Below are 12924 nucleotides of genomic sequence, written 5' to 3'. Positions count from 1 at the left end.
GGGGGAAGTTTGGGGGGGGGGGGGGGAAGGAGAGAGAGAAGCAGGCAAGTTTGATTCCAATGGAGATGATAGTAAGGGGAAGCCAGGGGAATTTCCCCGTCTTGTCATATCTTCATAAGCGTACCAACCCCACTCAACAACTTGTCATTTTTCATGCCTCACCATACGTCAGGAATTCCTATGTGTTCAATACAATGCACATTTTTTCAAGCCATCCATATAGGCTTGAAATCATCTGTCAGTCTTTCCCACCAAAAGCTGATAGAGCGATCTGTGGCCAAAAGCCACCTGGGTCCCTCCCACCACTGCCAGCAAGGGACAGGTTAAGAGCCATGTTGTCTGCCTTGAGTAAAAGTCTTTCCCACAGGCTCTTACCTAGGCTCTGTTCAGTTACCTGAAGGGCCAAAACCTGTCTCCATCTGTAGTGGGCACCATCAGGGCTCCACTCAGAGCCCCTCAGATTCCCTCTCCGTTTCTGTGTTTCCTTGGACAGCTTCTGTGTGCTTTCCTTCTAATCGCTTACCCCTGTGACTTTCCTCAGAGGCTGCTCTTGGGCTGCCAGACCGGCCCTGCCCTCAGCTTCAGAGAACCGGAAGTGCCTGTGAGCCAACGATTGACCAGCGCAGGAGTATGAAAACCCAGCTCCCTTGCCTCAAGTCAGGGCCACTCTAACGTGTCATTTAAGCTCCATAGCTCTCGCTGGGATGAGGCTGGGATTGAGCCTGAAATCACACCTCGTCTTGCCCTCTTCTCCATCATGTTCTGCTACCCCAGCTCCCTCACCCGTTTCTCCTTGGAGCACTCCCTTAATAAATCACATGCAAACACGGTATCATCTCAGGGTCTCCTTCTGGGGAACCTGCCGTAAGACACCATCTCTCGTCCATCCGTGTCCACAGACTACCTTTCCTTGAATAATCATCCCCTCCCCGTCATCTCCTGAATCAGCCTCCCTTTGGGGAGGTTATCTTATGAATATAAACATGGTAAAGGAGAGTGTCACCGTTCAATGTTCTGCACTTTATCATCAGGTTTCTAGGCAATTATAAACCCAGCCTGGCGGTGTCCGTGTCCATCTTATGTGTACAGCCTTTTGAATAAGGAAATTTCATTAACACATAAGGGTGACCTGATCCCATTCCTCTAATAGAAAGAAGTAAGAAGTTTAGAGTTGAGTTTCTTCTGGTCCATCCACTTATTAACCTTCGACAAGTGAGCTAACTTTTATTTTATTTTAAAAAGTAAAAGCCTTTTTCCTTGCTTATTAAAGTAATACATATTCTTCGTGGGGAAGAAAACTTGGAAAATTTAGAAAAGTATAGTAATCCGAGTAGGCTAACATCGACAAGTGCTTTTCAGTACATTTCTAACCAACCATTTTTCTATGTAGATGTTCTTACATAATTGTGATGGATGTTACTTGTGCCCATCACTTTGTTCTCTCCTCCTTCCAGGTAATGGGACAATTATACTTCCTTCTCCCGTCGATTTTAAGCATGGCCATACGACTTGATTTGATCAATGAAATGTGAGCAGTGTATTTAAGAGCTGGTGTGCCGTTCTCCAGGCCGTCTTCCTGCTAAGGTAAACCCCGAAGCTTCAAGTTGAGACAGTGGCTACTCCACCAGCCTGGGTACCTGAAAAACTATAATAGCAGAGCTCCCTGCCAACCCAAAATGAACACGTAGTATATAAAGAAATAAACTGTTATCTTAAGCCATTGGAATTCAGCAGATGTATTAGTTTGCTAGGGCTGCTGTAACAAAGTACACAGTTCTAAAGGTTAAAGGTCCAAGATCAAGGTTTTGGTATGGCTTGGTCCCTTCTGAGGGCTATGAAGGAGCACCTGTTCCATCACTCACTGCTGGATTCTGGTGGTTTACTACCAATCTTTGGCATCCTTGGCTTGTAGAAGCATCACCCTGATCTTTGCCTTTATCTTCACCTGGCATCCTTCCAGTGTATGTGTCTGTGTCCAAATTCCCCCCTTTTAATGAGGACACCAGCGTATTTGATTAGGGCCCACCCTAGCAACCTCATCTTAACTACTCGTATACGAGGATATATAATGATCCTACTTCCAAATAAAGTTGCATTCTGAGGTACTAGGGGTTAGGACTTCGACGTGACTTTTTGGAGGACACAGTGCACCCATACTAGTGGCCGTTTGTTACAACAGCATATCTTAGCCTAAACTGACCACGATAGGGGTCACCCTCCTCATGCTGTTTTTTAACCTCTTGTTTTCCACTTTCTGAGGTTAAATTACTTGTCCATGGTCACAAAGCCAACAAGAGGGAAAAACGGAACTCTAATCCAGGTTTCCCTGATTCAGTAGACTGTGCTCTAGCTGTTCTCCAGAGGTTGGTCCCTGAAAGTCACGAGCCTTGCCCGCACAGCCCCCACCACTCCCTGTTAACCCCAACACTGAGTGGAAGTGCTGTTTGTCTCTGGGCTTGTCCTGTGTACCCTGACTTTCCTACACGCAGCCCAAACTACATATTTATATTGCTTATTTTCCCCCATGGGCATTGCATTTGCAACCTTACCCGACGCTATCGTTCTTCTATAATAGAAATCTAAAAGGGTAAGTCATGCCCTTTTAATTCACCTACCAGGTCAACGAAAACCCGAGAGTAATTAAGATAATCTGTGCCACTCTCCCCCTGAACGCCACCTGTCCCAACTCTCTGCTCCCACTTTCTGTGCACAGACCCACGGACGGGGTCTCCATTACCCATCTTGCACTTGTCTTCTGCTAAGAAAATTTCCTCTCAAAGGAATGAGCCAGGAATAAAAATACTTGGTCAATTAAAGCAAATCGGTTGTCAGGAAATAGCAGCTCCTCCTGTGTACATCCTTGATAAAAAGGATCTCCCCATTACGAGGGACTCAATCAAATGGCAACTTTCTCTCACTCCTGATGTGCCACCTCGCAATGCAGAGGAAAAGAAGCCGCCCCGCTTTGTGAAGTGTATGCCCAGGCAGTGAATCAGAAGCTCTTCAATCATTTATTGATTTTTCCCTCTTGCCATTCCTATTGAGCATGATGTCTTTTTTATCCCACACCGAGGGGCTTTGTGTGTGTGCTACTCCTCATTAATCTGATCACAGAGGGCAGATCTGAGATGCGATTCAAGTACATGAAAGGTTCTCCAGACGCTATCCAGGTATAGGCATTCTTTTCTAAGCCCTCATCCGTGCCTTTGAATGCATTAGCTCGAACCACGCTGAACCTCCAAAGAGGCACACAGGCCACGTGTACACACCCCAGAGAACCCGACTCCATGGCCTGGCACCGAGTCACCTTCTCCCAACCCACGTACATGAGACACACATTGTATTTACTCCAGTTTTCTCATTAATTTTGCTGGCTGCCTGACAGCCTTTGCCTCCTCAGATTAGACTTCTGGAATTAGATTGATCATAGTGCTGCAAGAGAGCAGCAGACCCCACCCCCTCCTTCCAGGCACAAATCTCCATCCCCACTTTGCAGATTAAGGCAGCTGACGCTCTGCCAGAAAAGACCCCTCTGAACTGGTAAGTGCTGGGGAGACGCCTTCATATGGAGGGCAAGTGGTTTGCCTAACCAGAAAGAAAACCTCCCCAAAAGGCTGCCTGCCACGATGCTGCCGTGTACAGCATTAGTCCAGGATTTAGATGGGGTATTTTAAAATGCAGCCATTACCTGGAAGGATTGCTATAATAAGCCATTAATGCTTTAGTGCAAATGAGCTTGATCAGATTGACTTTAGCCACCTAACAGGGTCAGGAGGGACACCCAGTGAGAAATTTGAGAAAAAGGGATTCAGAAAAGGCAGCAGAGGCAGGAGTAGTAAGGGGCTCAGGACCCCAGGAACATCAAATGGACCCTGGGCACCAGTTGGGGGAATGAAACAGAGAAAGGCCAAGCAAGCATGGGGAGATGGGGCACACAACTTATAATCACCCAGCAATTTTGGGGGGACTTGAGATGATGTCAAACACATTTCTGAACATCCAGGCTGTGTGACCGTGAATGAGCCCCTTACTTCCCTGACCCCCTCACAACTATGAAAAGCAGATAATAATGGCTTACCTACCCAAAGGCAGAGGGGTGACTCAAAAGATCCCTGGAGATCCCTTCCTCCAGGGAGGTCTTATGAACCAGGATGAACTCCAGTCAGTGAAGCAATCCTCTTGTGTAACCCTTCATAGCCTTGGCATCGTCTTTAAAGCCACGTAGACTTTCTTCCCATTTTGAGCTCTGCAGCTGTACCTGGATTAAGTCCCTCGATCCCTGTGGGCCTCAAGTTTCTCGTCTACAAATAAATCATAAAACCTACCTCACTGGGTTGTTGGGAGGTTTCAATAGGACAGTGTATGTGAATCACTCAGCCCAGTGTTGGGCACAAAATAAGTGCTTGATAGCAACAGTTTAGCTGCTGTGTGTCATCATTAGCACCACTTTCATCATGGTGCCATGCCCAGCAGTGAGGGTGTGGCTCCTGGCGGGTGGTCTTGCGGCGCCCTCATGGTGAAGGGAAGGGGCTCTGCAAACTGACCACCCTCTCAAGCATGAGTTCTAATGGGGACCAGGTGTCTTACCTTGGGCAAGTTATTTATTCTCAACTTTAGTTCCCTCATCTGTATAAGGGAATAATTAAAATGCCTGCCTCAAAGGTGAGATGATGTATGTGACCTGCTGAGGGCAGTGCCTGGCACACAGGAAGAATCTAATAAATGGGACATAGGAGCCCCAAAAGTCCCTTTATCATCCTCTGTCTATCTGTTCCTCTGTCTCTTTTTGTGTGTGTATGACAGATGTGGTTGAGTAGGGATAATGAAATCCAGTGCTATGGATGATCAGAGTAGATGCAGAAACTTCGTTTTTCAACCAGAGGGACAAAGAAGACCCCAGTGAGCCAGCTCACGGAGCCAAATCTGGTTTCATCCGGCTCTCATAGTATTCTAGCTTGTGGACTGCAGTATGGAAAACTTAGTTTCCCTGAAGTTGTCCCCATGAGGGTGGAGCTGGGGGAGATAAAGAGTGGCTAAAGAGCTCTGAACAGTCGCTAATCTTCTCATTCGCACTTCAGAGAGAAGCGATAACAGGAATCCACTCTCAGCAGCAAGCCCTAGGGAACTGCAGGGTCTGATCAATGCTTTCCTGGAATCCTACTGGACGCCATGGGCGCCTGCCTGCTAAGCTTGCGTCTCCCTCCTGGAGCTTTGCGTTCTGTCCCTCTCCTTTGTTGCCCTCTCTTTTTTTCTTTTCCCCTTTTCTATCTTCCTGTTCTCTTCCTGTTTCAGAACTCCGCCCCCCCACACACACACACCCCTGATTCCTCCATCTTTTTCTCTCGTAAGTGCCAAAATATGGGGTGCATGTAACAATTGGGCGTTTGTTCCTTCATTCATGAGACATTTACTGGGTACTTACTAGGTGCTAAGGATACAGAAAAGAATAAGGTGGTCTCTTTGTTCTCAAGGAGATACACTAACACACAATGGACAATGCTTCCAAACAACTATAATTGCAGGTAACTGACCAGGTGAAGTGCTTGTGGAAGTCACGAATACGGCTCCTCACTCATAATATCTGTAGACTCAGGGTCCTATGCTTTCCAGTCTCTAAGGTTTACTCCTGGTGATTCAGCCAAGGTTTTCAAAATAACCCAGCGCCTTCTCTCCCCCGCCCGTCTCCAGGGCCAGAGCTAGCAAGCAAGAGCAGCGGGGACTTGAAAGCCAGACCTCTCCCTACCAACTATTGATCTGTCCTCACTCTCACCAGATCAATGGTTGGAGCAACCTGTGAGTGACAGCTCACAGAGACAGCATGTTACATTTAAGCCACTTGGGTTTTGAAGACTTTTAAGTCTGTCAAAACAATGCCACACCCTGCGGTGTCTCTGGCATAATAACAAGCTGAGCAGGGCCAATCTTGACTCAACTTCCATGTGAGCATGTGACTCTGTGGGGAGTAAAGGAAAGAGAGGTGTTTTGTTGTCGTTGTTTAATTCTTAACAAATACAGGGACCTTTTGGTCCCATTTTCCTTCTGATGCAATGCCATGCATAAGAAAATCTGGATCTGAGAAGGGCCCAGTTTATCTTGAAGTGTTAAGGATTTAGTGAAGCAAAGAAACTTCGATCCCAGAATTTAGAGGAGTTAAAGAATACCCAGTTACCTCTGTGAGGCTGGGGGCCATTAATGCTTTATTCACTGGTGTATTTCAGGGCTTTGCTCAGTGCTTGATGTGTAGTAGGTGCTCCAGAGTATGTGTTGATAGAATCAATGTTTCTAACAACACCATCTCTATACCCAACCCCCATGCCATGCAAGCTTTCTCCCATTAGTCCGCCCATTCATGGTATGGTTGTCATCCATGCCACCTTCCTGGTTTTCTAGGGAGCTACTTTGGATGATCCATTCTAACTGCATCTCTGAGTAGATTGCCATCTTGCAGCTGAAACCATTCATTTGTCAATCCTGTATTTTGCATAGCGAGCCCATCTGGGCCAAGCTTCGAATTAGTGACAGGAATACAAAGATAAAAGACACGTGTGAGATGTCCTTGACGAGCCGCCAGTTTAGTAGAGGAGACAGGGCTGCAGACATCTAAAATTAAGGGCATGAGCCTGGGCAGAGATGAATAATGATAGAAATGGGAAAAAGAGGACAAATTCTCAAGGTAACCCCATCAACAAGTTCAGAGGAATGACAGATGTCTAGTTTGTGGGGCTTGGGGGTTAATTGTGGACCAGTGAAAGAATTATGAATGGGGTGGCTTTGGAGTTGGGCATGTGGGTTGCCTGGAAATAAGCTAGCTAGAATCAGGAAACTTCCCCGTTCACCTAACCAGAGGGGCTGTACCCAAACTTAGCTTTCCACAGAGCTGTGCCTTCCTTCATCCAGTAGGGGGAACTCTAACTTCCTATGGGCACCAAGTTCAAGTATTGTGTCCCCAGACTTTTCCTAGAAGTGGTTGGCACTCCAAGTTTGGACTAAAGGCACCAAGTAGCCTGTGTGTTCCTCTCCCAAGGCGGTTTCCTCACTTTTGCCCTAAATATGGGAGAAGGGTAGGAGCCAGTGGGTCCCTGCTGGAAATGAGATCCTTACTACAGGCCCAGCAATGGCTTCTCTCTGTGGGGTATGGAAGTACCAGCTTTGTAAGGTTTCCCTTTCCCCAGTAAAACCCATTCCTTAACCTACGTGCAAGTCAACCCAAAGCCTAACGCAGGACAGGCAGAAACCAGGAAGAGGCCCACATGATGTGGGCGGCGGAAATGTGCAGAACTATTGCGTTGTCGGAAGAGTCATGACGCATTTTTGCAATGAAAAACAGAAAAAATACGTCATGACTTTTCCGACAGCCCAATAGTTAGGAAGGGCATCCCAGAGTGAGCAGGGCACGAACTGGAAGAAATGGGGACTATAATGAAGAAGAGGGGACAGTGTGTGTTTGGAGTTATGGGAAATGGGCCACGGGTGGCTGGAACCCCCACATGTTGGACAGACCTTTGTGGCAGACAACTGCTGTTTCTGCCTGCCTGTTTTTTGTTGTTTTTTTTCTTTTTTCCTGGTAGCAGTACATCAGTATCTCCTTAGGGGAACCTGATTCCCCATAGCATGCAGTCTAGTGGGCCTGGCCATACACTGGCCAGAAGAGAGCCGATCCACACCATCAGATCTCTCAGGGATTTAAATCCTGAGCAAAATGACACAGAGACAGAAAACCATGGCGCCAACTCACCAGATACAGTCCCCGGGAGGTGAGTCTGTTTCTGCCCTGGGTGCTGAAGATGCCTCTGCTGGCCCTCAGCCTGTCTTTTGATTCTGCAGCCCCACAACCTCCCATTAAACTCACTTTGGGGGCCGGCTGAATGGCTCAGTTGGTTAAGAGCTCGCTCAAGAGTTTGAGCTCTGAGCAACAGCAGTTCGAGTCCAGCCCGAGCTGAGCAGCCGCTGAGCTGCCAACAGGTAGCAGGATGGCTCAGCTAAAAAAAAAAAAAAAAAAGGATAAACTCACTTTGGGCCCAAGTTAGCCGGAGTCAGTCTGGTGGCTTGCAAACAAAGAACCTTCACAGAGGTCCTTGAGCACCAGGCTGCGGCAAAAGAATGCCAGCCCAGGGCCCAGGTGGCATCAGAATCCATGCCTTCTGTTTGTATGGTGCTGGGCAGTCTCTTCACACATTCCCCTAAAGTGGCAGAGTTGGAATATTTTACCCAATCTAGAGACACTGAAAGCTGAGATCCAGAGAATTAGGGACCTCCCAGCCTACCACTGTGACCTCCGTTTCCAGTGGAGGATGTTCAATCAGAGAGAGATGTGTTGGTGATCAGGGATGGGTCTTTACCTTCCCAACTCCAAGCTGCCTCTGAAGCTTGACAAAGAAATCAGCGTCCTGTGTGCGCATGAATGTATGTATGCCAGAGTGTCCCTGAATGGTATTACAAGAAGCTGTGAGATGTACTTGTCATTGTCATTTGCACGCTTTGCTCATGTTGATAAAATTCAAACCCATGACATCCTTCAGAGGCTGGTGACAACCACTCCTTCCTGGAGCTCTACCTGGGATCAGACTCGACCTGCCTCTGCTTTCTGCTTTTCTGAGTAGAGTCTTAGAGGTGAGGAGGTACCTAGCATGGCTCTGGGAGGAGGCCTCCTGAGCAAAAGCCCTTAATCTTAGGCTCACCTGCCCAGAGGCAACAAGCTCTACAGGCCCATCCCCTCCCCAGATTTTACTCCTCTGGGTAGAAGGAAGGAAGGAAACACATGCAAATTTTCAGAAGCACAGGAGATGTCAATTCCAGAATCCATCAGATACTGAGTCTCTCACCACTTGATTGCGGGGGCCCTAACTCCTTGATGTTGTATACAATCAGCAACAGGTGGCCTTGTTCCTTGCCACGGTGGTTTTGGCCATCAAGCAGAATTATCTTAGAGCCTGTTTTCATCTTACCAAATATGCATTCGGTGCAATGCATACTGGGTAAGAAAATTAAAACCAGGAAAGGGAAGACAACTTAGGTCTCCTGCTCTTAAATATATGGTGTGATTAATGAGGAATCTTTTATCATCTTAGAACCTCAGAGCCAGAAGCAATTTTAAAGGTCACCTATTTCAAGCCTTCATCTAATCCCCTCAAATTAAAAAACATATATACATAGATATGTGCTTATTGAGTGCTTCCAGGCACTGTGCTAAGTATTTTACATGGATTTCTCTCATTTATAGGCTTTGAATCCTACAACAACCCTCTGTGGCAGCCACCGCTTTTCTCTCCACTGGACAGACCAGGAACTTGAGGCCAGAAGTTTCTGTCACTCACCCCGGGTCATGAAGAAAGTGAGTACCAGACCTCTTCAGAGATGGCTCTTGGCCAAATTTTACTTGTGTGTGTGCTTTAAAATTTTTCAATATATTGTCAGTAATTTAAAATTGGGAGTTTAACATTGAAAATAGCCCGATGTCCCATTTTCCCTGAGAAGTCGGAACACATGGCCACACTGGGGCGTGTTGCACAGTTTTACATGGCAAGCATGGGTTGGAGCTGAGTAGCGGTCACCCCGTTGGACACAAGGGCAGATTGCATCAGTAACCAGCTTTGCCTTTCCAACGGCTCCTAATCACTCTTGGAGTAAAACCTAAAGTCCTCACCATACTTCACAGGGCCCACAGGCCTGGCCCCTGCCGCCCTGTCCACCCTCGTCTGGTCTACCCACTGTGCTCCATCACCCTGGGCAACTCTCCAGTGCTTGGGCTAAAAAGTTATCTCCTAAGGCTTTTGCACTGGATGTTTTCTCCACTGAGAAAGCTGTTTCTTCTACTCTTCTCATGTCTGACCTGTACCGAGTCTTTAGCTTAAACATTACTTCTTCAGAGTGCCCTCTTGACCCCTGTGCTAGGCAGAATGATGCCTATTCTCCCCCAAAGATGGTCAACACCCCAACCCCCGGAATTTGTAAACATGTTACTTTTTATGGCAAAAGTGACTTTGCAGGTGTGATTAACGGTCTTGAGATGGGGAGATTATCCTGATGGCCCTGAATTAATCACAGGGGTCCTTATGACAGGGAGGTAGGAGGGCCAGTCAGAGAGGAGCTATGACAACAGACACAGAGGTTGGCATGATTGGAGGTATGGGTCATGAGCCAAGGAATGTGGGTGACCTCTAGAAGTTGGCAAAGGCAAAGAAGAAGAGTCTCCCCTAGAACCTCCAGAAGGAAAGCAGCCCGAGAGACTGATTGTTGAACTCCTGAGCTCCATAACTGACAGAGAATCCATCTGTGTTGTTTTCAGCCACTAGGGTTGTGTTGATTTGTCACAACAGCAGTAGGAAACTTACTCTAAAATACTCCTTTCCCCCTCGTTAGTCTCAAACTTAGTCCTTTGTTAGTATCCTTCCATGTACCTATCCCAGCTTGAAATTACTAATTTTGACCCCTGTGGCTGCTAGATCAGAAGCCCCCAAAAGACAGTGTCCAGCACACTGTAGGAGCTTGGCAGATATTTATTGATTGACCTCATTATCCATCTCAAGTGCCTTCATCTGAGCACACTGCAGGTTAATAATGTCCTTATTTAATGGTGGAATTTAGCATTGAACTCAGCCAGATGCAAGTATTTCTCTGAAGCATAAGAAACAACCAGAGCTTTTAACGAAATTAGGTAGCAATCAAATGAGAAAACAGGCAATGCGTCCAAGATAAATGCGTTTCATGTTTCCTACATCCTTGCTTCCCTCAGCATCACCAGGGAGCTTGTTAGAAATACAGACTATCGGGCCTTGCCCCAGACCTACTGAATTAGAATCTGCATTTTAACAAGATGCATCATATCCATATGCATATTAGTTTCAGAAGTGCCGCACTACATATTTAGTCGGGGGGAGGCGCTCTTCTGAAGGGCATCCTACAGGGATGGTTGCCACAGGCAGGTGTAATAAACGCTAGCTACCCCATCACAGCCTGAGTGAGCCCCTGACCCCGTGGTTCTTTGCTGCCGCATCCCATCACCTGCTCCCTATTCTGAATTCTCTGGCAATGCCGATGATGCTTCCCAGTCCCACCCCCAGCCACCTGCCAAGTCTGTGGATCCAGGCAAACAGATGATGAGCTTTTAGGCACCCACAAGCCCAATGAGAACCGGGCCTAGTCAGTGGAAGAAGAGCCCCTTCCCACCAACGGTGGTGGTGGCAGGGCCCGGCTTTGGTGAATCCTGCCCTGAATTATTCTTCCAGGGAGTGGAAAAAGCTTAAAACTACTGAGGGTCTCTGGGCAGCTGGGTCTGGAGTTGGAGATGGTGAAAAGATCAGTGATTGCCAAGAGTTGCGGGGAGGGATGAACAGCCGGAGCACGGGAAGGGCAGTGAAGCTATCCTGTTTGATGCTATATTAGCAGATACATGGCATCATACATTTGTTACAACCCACAGAACATACAACGCATAGAGTGGACCATAATGTAAACTATGGACTGTAGTTAATAACAAGGCATCCGATATTGGCTCATAAAGTGTATCACACGAATGCAAGATACTAATAACAGGGGAAGCTGTTGGAGGAGGGATACAGACGAGGAGTTATATGGAAACTCTATACAGTAAAACCTTGGCTTGTGAGTTACTTGTTGCGAGCGTTCCGCAAGACGAGCAAACATTTCTAGTACATTTTAACGTGGTAAACGAGCAATGTCTTGCAATATGAGTAGTTTGTTTCCGGAACGAATTATGCTCGCAAACTAAGGCATTAATGTACTTTTCACTCAGTCTTTCTACAAACCTAAGACTACTCTTAAAAAGTGTCTATTAATAGTACTAATGAAAGAGAGAAAAAAATACCGCTTTGGTTTAAATCTGGGTCAGGCACTTAAAAATTTGGGAGATCTTAGGCAGGTTACTTAATCTCTCAGCCTCGGTTTACTCAGCTGTAATATGAGGCCATTAATATCCCCACCCCGCATAGGACGATTGTGGAAAACAAGTTAATCCATGTAGTGCTCAGTGTATCATGCAGCAAGCGCTCGATAAGTGTTAGGCTTGGGGGTTGGGAGGAGAGGTGTTGTTTAACTGTTTTCTGTAAACACTCAAGAAGCCATTGAAGCTTTACATGCTGGGAGGCTGCCGCTCAGAATTCTCCTTCAATAGTCTTCAAACGGCAGCTGCTTGCTTGCAGAATGGATCGTCATACAGAGAAGTCAGAGGCAGGAAGATAAGTTAGGACAGTATTCCAAGAAGGCATGGCAGTAACGATGGAGGAAAGATCATGATGGAGGGGTCGTTGATCAATAGGGAGCCTGAAGAGGGGCCTTGAGAGGGGAGCAGATGCCTTGTGTGAACACTGGAAATGTGAGGGTGGAGGGAGCCAGCCCCGGAACCTGAAAAGGGTCTAAGAACGGGCTGGATCGCTGAAATTGTTTGCCCCTTCCTCTCTGGCTGAAGGCAGTCTTCATGTCTAGTTGCCATCAAAGAATCGTACATCATTCCCCTGCTCCAAAGCAGAAAATGGATTTTTACACAGAACTTTACCTGCCAACTGCACTGCTGCCTTGACATTTTAAGTGGCACCTGCCCTTATGTGTCAGACAGTTTCCACAAATATGAAAGCAACGAGCTTCCCTAACGGGCATTCAAGGTTCAATGAAATGAGAACCCTTCTAGGGGTGGGGAAATCTGGTGCCTGCAGAAGACAAAAGAAGCATCAACAACAAAAAAATTCTGAGCAATTATCTTGGAGCCCTCCCGCCCACTGTCCCCGCGCTCAGTTCCTCAGGAAGAGGGCTGAGTGGATGGGTGCCTCCACCCCGCCTCCTGCTGAGTCACTGTGGTAAATTGCAGCAGGCAAATAGAACTACCTTGCAACTGGCAAGACGGAGCTCCAGAGAGCACAAATGGTGGCCTTTTAAATTTGAAAAGAGGTGAAAAAACATATTGGCATCAGA

This window comes from Hipposideros armiger, unplaced genomic scaffold, assembly GCF_001890085.2.
Source record: "Hipposideros armiger isolate ML-2016 unplaced genomic scaffold, ASM189008v1 scaffold_279, whole genome shotgun sequence".
Lineage (NCBI taxonomy): Eukaryota > Metazoa > Chordata > Mammalia > Chiroptera > Hipposideridae > Hipposideros > Hipposideros armiger.
The sequence above is the reverse complement of the archived record's forward strand: the minus strand, read 5'-3'. Positions refer to the sequence as shown.